Below are 7,522 nucleotides of genomic sequence, written 5' to 3'. Positions count from 1 at the left end.
TCTCACTCTGAATAACTTCATCTCTCCCTCTCTCTCTCTCTATCTCTCTCTTTATCTCTCTCTATCTCTCTTCATAACCACCATGTCCACCCGGACCACCAAAACCACCGTTGTAGCTCGAACCTTAGAATTATCCACTGTTGACTTCGCCGGAGAAAAAAATGAGAGCTGAACTGTTTGGTCTATCTACTTCTCCGACGACGACTTCATCTACCTTTTTCTGCATTGATTTCATCAGTTTATAGATAGGGTCGTTGCCTCAATATGTTAGTTATCGACGAGAACGTGGTGAAGAGAAAACGACGTTCTCCGTCCGTCTCGAGTTTCCAGCGTCATTGCCGCCTATACAAACCCTATCTTCGATCTTTGTGCCAACATCAAAATAACACCACTGATACAGATCCAAACCTATAGCTCTGGTGAAGGTGGCGTTGAAAACCCTTGGGGATGTTGATTCCTTTCGGATCTCTGTCTTCAAAAATCTTTTCCAGATCTATTTAGATCTATTCTTCACTAGAGTTGGAAAGGAACTGCACACTCTAGAGAAGGTGGCCATAGGTTTACGACATTCCTGCGATGGTTTTCATATCGAAGGCATTCTGAAGAAGAGGTCTATGTCGTTTTTCAGATCTTCATAGAGCTAGGCGATGAGGTGGAATCCGAAGACGACAGTGTCGGTTTCTAGTGACGATGGTGACGGTGGCAGTGGCGGTGACGATGGTTTCAGACAGTTATGGTGGTTTTCGGTGAAGCATGAAAGCGAGTTGGAGGGAACAGCTCGTCGTGTTGAAGATGGGCAGATTACGAAGGTTTAATGAACCAACTCGACGAATTGGGGAACCTCAACTCGACGAGTTGGAAGCTGGGAAGGAAACCCTAATTTTTAGGGTCTTGCACCCTATTTAAGATCCTTAAGTCCTTTTGATGGCCTCCTTATCAGTCTCCATTTTTGTCCAAACCCTAAAACAAGTTATAGCCTCCATTGTCTAGATTTTGGAACCTTGGAAGGAAGTTTAGTGTTCTTTTTGTGAATTGTGAAGGAATTAGAAGATCTTGAAGTTTCTAGCTTGGGGAAGGAAGTCTTGGATCCATAATCACTCTATTTCTTGCATTCATTCTAAGGTATCAAGTTCATACCTTGACTTATAGATGATTAGATCTCCTTATTGTGGGTTTTGTTGTGTTTTGGCCTCCTTTTGGGGGATGATGATGGAGTAAAGTCATTTGAAGGATTGTCCTCTTCAGATCTGAGTTGGTTTTGGTACCTTTGAGCTTAAAGGTGCAAACTTTATGAGGATTTTGGTGTCATGCATGCATTAAGTTAATTGTTAAGTCCATTCCAAGCTTAAGAGTTTCATTTAGACATGCATGAACATAAAGTTGGCAACTTTATGTGGTTTTCCAGCTCAAGGAAGTCATATCTATGTTTTGGAGTCATGTCCCTATGGATTAAGTGCTTAATGTGTTAAGGGGTGGGTTTCTGGTGAACTCGACGTGTTTGTCGGATAAACTCTGCGAGTTGGCTCAGTTTTACCCGACATTTTCAGACTGATAGAGGAACTCAGCGAGTTTTTGGTCAACTCGGCGAGTTGAATTGGTTTTCCGGATCTGTGCAGTTGATGGAGAAACTCGACGAGTTGAAGGACAACTTGACGAGTTGGGTCAACTTGGACCGTTGACTTTGACTTTCGATTTATGTCTTTGACCAAGTTTGTCCCAAGGGGTGCTTGAAGTAATTTGAATTGTAATAAGGAAAATTATGGGCTTAGGATAAGGCCCATATGGGGTTTGGCCCAATTTGGAAAATTAGGCCATTAGTAGGCCTTTGCGGATCTTTTGGTTTTGGGCCTCAGTTTTGGTGCATGTTGGGTCAGGGGTAAAATGGTCACTTTACCCCAAGTATGGATTATGGATTATAGCATGAAACCCAATTGCTAATTGGGTGTGTTGTTGGTATTGATAGCTCGGAAAGCCGGCAGGGCAGCAGCTAGGGATATCCTTCGGGGAGCTTCTGCATTCGAGGTGAGTTTTCGTCACTATACTTGTGGGTCGAAGGCACCAATGCCGGCCCATTGGATTGATACCCTGTTATGCATGCTGTTGTATTGTGATGATGTGTTGGATCGGTTTTCTGGTAGATAGGATGATGCTATGCTTAGTGATCTGTTAGATCTGCTTGTTATCTGTCCTGGCTATATGTTTTCCAGTAGCATGTATTGATGTAGTGTGGTTAGGTTGAGACTGTACTGCTTAGTGTTGCCAGTAAACAAACCCTATAATGTTTATATAGGTACAATATATGTATGCTTATCTGTTATGTATATGCCGACATGGTTTGTGTGTGTGGTTGGGTTGAGGTGGACCTGCTTTGAGCTGAAGGCCAACATACCCAGGGCGTCCCTGAAACATCCTAAAAATACGACCCAATTTTTTTTTGTTTTTAAAACATTATTAAAACCATCATTTCATTACCAAAGTTTAAATCATAAACTATGTGTTTCAAAATCTCATAACATCTATCAAATATCAAATCTCATATCAAAATGTCATATCAAAATATAAGAGTAAACTCCCAGGCTGAAGACTATGGTGTGTGTCATGCGATCATCCTGAGCCCTTCCCTTTTCTAGTGCAAGTACCTGAAACCAAAATTGAAAACTGTAAGCACGAAGCTTAGTGAGCTCCCCAAACTACCACATACCATACAATAACACATATAACACATATTGGGCCTTGCCCACTGCATCGGGCCCCGCCCGGCATCGGGCCGAAGTCTGGCATAATTTGGGCTCCGCCCGACATCGGACCGAAGTCCGGAATAACTTGGGCCCCGACCACTGCATCAGGCCCCGCCCAGCATCGGATAGAAGTCCGGAATAAACTGCACATAACATGAACATGAACATATAACATAATCACATATACTGCATCGGGCTTGCCTGACATCGGACCGAAGTCCGGAACATATAACACATACCATAAACATGCATGAATCACGAAGACATCAAGCATACATATCTACTTCTCGGGACCACCCCGGCATCGGACCGAAGACCGGAACTACTATCATCTAAACGGGCCGGCATTATGGTCGTAGACCCGTTCCTACTGGAAGGAAACTCACCTCGTATAACTGACTGCTGAAAAACTGGGTGAGGGATCCCTATCTGCTGCTCCGGCGACTCTCCGGCTGTAAATTTCATAAAAACACTTAATCAAGAACTGATAATCCTTCTTAGGGTAAAATGACCATTTTACCCCTGGTCAAAGTCAACGTCTTGGCCAAAGTTAACCTTCTGGGTTGACCTACTTGCCGAATTAGCCTTTTGACTCGCCGAGTCCTAGAACTCAGACACCCTAAAACTCGCGACTCGACTCGCCGAGTCCCCATGCTAACTGTCATCGTGACTGAACGAACTGACTCGTCGAGTCGTCCTTAGACTCGCCGAGTCCTAGCGTAAACAGAAAAGGGACATATCGACTCTAACTCGCCGAGTCCCTTCGTAGACTCGTCGAGTTCTTCAACTTTCGTGTCCAAGTCCTGTTCCACCCACTGAGTCACCACCTCCACCCACTGGTCTGACTCATAACCAGAAGAGATTAGGGTTTGCGACCCGACTCGCCGAGTCCACTTTGTGGCATCTCCATTCTGTCGATTATAGTCCATTCCATTGTTTCCAACTCGTAGATATGGGCTCCTAAGGCTAGCATGACACGTAAAGTTGCTAACTTTACGTGCATGCAAGGTGCTATAAAACTAAAACACTTAATCCAAGCTAAAATGAATGGCTACATCATGTCATGGAGTCATGGTTGAATAAAGGTGACAACTTTGGGCTTTTAAAGCTCAGAAATGTCCAGATCTGAAGTCCTTTCCTCCCCCAAGGTTCAAATCTCGGAATGACCTTGGAAAGGACTCAAAAAGAGCAAATAGCAAGTATATAAGGAGATCTAAGTGGGTAGAAGCCAAGGTATTAGCTTTATACCTTCAATAAGTCTGAGATGACCAAAGAACTTTAGATCTTCTGCCTTCCTTGTTGTACTCACTCTTTGCCTTCCTTCTCCTAGCTTCAATCACACAAATGTAATGAAAAATGGCTCAAGAATGCACAAGATTGATTATGGTTTCGAGAGTAGGCTGTGAAGGTGATGGGGGCTGGGGTGAAGACCCATAATGTTGCTTAAATAGGGTGCAAACCCTAAGGATTAGGGTTTCCTCCTGATGGACCTACTCGCCGAGTCCATTCCCGACTCGTCGAGTAGTCCACTTAAATCCCACGATTAAACTGGCATCCACTCGACGAGTTAGGGCTACCAACTCGTCGAGTAGCTCTTATAAAATGAGCATTTAATGAACTAAATGCGTATCAGGAACGGGGCGTTACAATTCTCCCCCACTTATCTTAGACTTCGTCCTCGAAGTGTGCTGAATCTGAAAACAACTCCGGATAGTGCTCTCTTATATCTTCCTCGGGCTCCCATGTCCACTATGAACCCTTCCGGTGCTGCCATTGCACCTTCACTAACTCTACCCTCTTGTTCCTCAGCTCTTTCGTCTTGCGGTCTAAAATCGCTACTGGTTTCTTGATGTAGTTCAGGCTGTCATCAACCTGAATATCCCCAAGGGGTACCACTGCTGAATCATCCACTAAGCACTTCCACAACTGAGAAACATGGAACGTGCTGTGTATCTGGATGAGCTCTGCTGGAAGATCTAATCGATAAGCAACCCGACCCACCTGGGCCAAAACCCTAAACAGACCAATAAACCTGGGGCCCAACTTTCCCCGCTTCCGAAACCTGATAACACCCTTCCAGGGTGACACTTTCAGGAGGACCATATCGCCCACCTGAAACTCCAAGTCTGAACGCCGCTTGTCTGCGTAGCTCTTCTGCTGGATCTGAGCAGTCTTTAGCCTGCTCCGGACTTGCTGAATCTGCTCCGTGGTCTTGAGTACTACCTCCGTACTCCCCATGAATCTCTGACCGACCTCACCCCAACAGATTGGGGTCCTACACTTCCTCTCGTAGAGCATCTCGAAGGGAGGCCGGTCTATACTGGCGTGATAGCTGTTGTTATACGAAAATTCCGCTAACGGAAGATACGTATCCCAACTGCCACCGAAATCTAGCACACATGCCCGAAGCATGTCCTCGAGTGTTTGAATCGTCCTCTCGCTCTGTCCATTTGTCTGAGGGTGGAAAGTAGTGTTGAAATGGAGACGAGTACCCATCTCGTCGTGAAACCGCTTCCAAAACCTGGAAGTAAACTGGACATCTCGGTCTGACACCACCGAGACAGACACTCCATGACGTGCCACTACCTCTCGCACATAAATCTCGGCCAACTTCTCGGCCGATATGCTCTCCTGGATCGGTATGAAATGAACACTCTTGGTCAACCGATCCACGATGACCCATATCGAATCAACCCCACGTGCGATCCTGGGAAGCTTAGTAATGAAATCCATAGTGATATCCTCCCATTTACACACGGGAATGTCTAACGGCTGCATTTTGCCATGGGGCCTCTGGTGCTCTGCCTTAACCTTTCTGCAGGTCAAGCATCTCTCTACGTACCAAGCTACGTCCCGCTTCATGCAGGGCCACCAGTAATCGGGTCGAAGACCCCTGTACATCTTCGTCGCCCTGGATGGATGGAGAACTGAGACTTGTGGGCCTCATCCATCAACACCTGCCGTACTCCGCCCCAGTACGGTACCCAGACCCTCCCATGCAGGGTCAATAATCCTCGGCTATCGTAATCAAACGAAGCTACTCGACCCACTATCCTCTCGCACTTCTGGCGCTCTTTCTTCAGCCCCTCAACCTGCGCCTCCCTAATCTACTCTAGCAGTGGAGTAATCACTGTTATCCTCAAACAGATATCTCGGATCGGAGCCGCTACCGCCTTGCGGCTCAGGGCGTCGGCCACTACGTTGGCCTTGCCCGGGTGATAAAGGATCTCATAGTCGTAATCCTTTACCACGTCTAACCACCGACGCTGCCTCATGTTCAGATTCGGCTGATCCATGAGGTACCTCAAACTCTTGTGGTCCGTGTAGATAGTACACCGGACCCTGTAGAGGTAATGCCGCCACATCTTGAGGGAAAACACCACCGCCCCCAGCTCCAAATCATGCGTCGGGTAGTTAGCCTCGTGAGGCTTCAACTGTCTCGAGGCATAAGCTATCACATGCCCCCGCTGCATCAACACTGCTCCCATACCTGTGATCGAAGCGTCACAGTAGACTACAAAGTCATCTACTCCCTGTGGCAGGGTAAGAATCGGTGCCTCGCACAGTCGCTGCCTGAGCGTCTCAAAGGCTGTCTGCTGCTTAGGATCCCAGCGAAACACCACCGACTTCTTGGTCAGTCGGGTCAGCGGAACTGCTATCTTGGAGAAATCCTGAATAAATCTCCTGTAATACCCTGCCAAACCCAGGAAGCTCTGAATCTCGGATGGAGACTTCGGGATCTCCTACTGCATCACAGCCTCTATTTTGGCCGGATCTACCAGAATACCCTTCTGGTTGACGAGGTGCCCAAGAAAATGCACCTCGCGCAACCAGAACTCGCACTTGGAGAACTTTGCGAAAAGTCTCTCCTTCCTCAAGGTCTCTAGAACCTCTCTCAGGTGCTCCTCATGCTGCTCCTGAGTCTTGGAATACACCAAGATGTCGTCAATGAATACTATCACATACCGATCCAGCATCGGCCTACACACGCGGTTCATGAGGTCCATGAACGCGGCTGGAGCATTGGTGAGCCCAAACGACATCACCACAAACTCATAATGACCATAGCGGGTCCTAAAAGCGGTCTTCTGCACATCGTCATCTCTGACCCGCATCTGGTGATATCCGGACCGTAGATCAATCTTGGAGAACCAAGATGCTCCCTGAAGCTGGTCGAACAAATCATCTATCCTCGGGAGTGGGTAACGGTTCTTCACTGTCACCTTGTTCAGCTCCCGGTAGTCTATGCACATACGGTGCGACCCATCCTTCTTCACAAACAGGATCGGGACTCCCCATGGTGAACTGCTCGGCCTGATAAAACCCTTGTCTAGCAGCTCTTGCAGCTGCGTAGACAACTCCTGCATCTCGGGAGGAGCCAACCGATATGGTGCCTTGGCTATCGGAGCCGCACCGGGGACCAGGTCAATCCGAAACTCAACCTGTCTCTCCGGAGGTATCCTAGGAAAATCTTGTGGGAATAAGTCGGGATACTCTCGTACCACTGGTACATCCTCGACTGTCGTCATACCCTTTTCCCGGGTATCCATGACGTAAGCAACATATCATGCGCAACCCTGCTGAAAGTAGCGTCTCGCCCTCGCTGCTGAACAAAGAATCGGTCCGCGTTGTGGTCTCTCACCCTGAATCACTAACTCTCCCCCACTAGGAGTACGAACCCTCAGTAGCTGCTACTCGCAGTCGATCACTGCCCCGTTGGGACTCAACCAATCCATACCCACGATAACCTTATTCCCTCGCAGGGGAATAGGAACCAAGTCCAC

The sequence above is a fragment of the Lactuca virosa genome, chromosome 7 (genome assembly GCF_052849685.1).
Source record: "Lactuca virosa cultivar CGN04683 chromosome 7, Lactuca_virosa_CGN04683_v6, whole genome shotgun sequence".
Lineage (NCBI taxonomy): Eukaryota > Viridiplantae > Streptophyta > Magnoliopsida > Asterales > Asteraceae > Lactuca > Lactuca virosa.
This window is presented reverse-complemented; position numbering follows the sequence as displayed.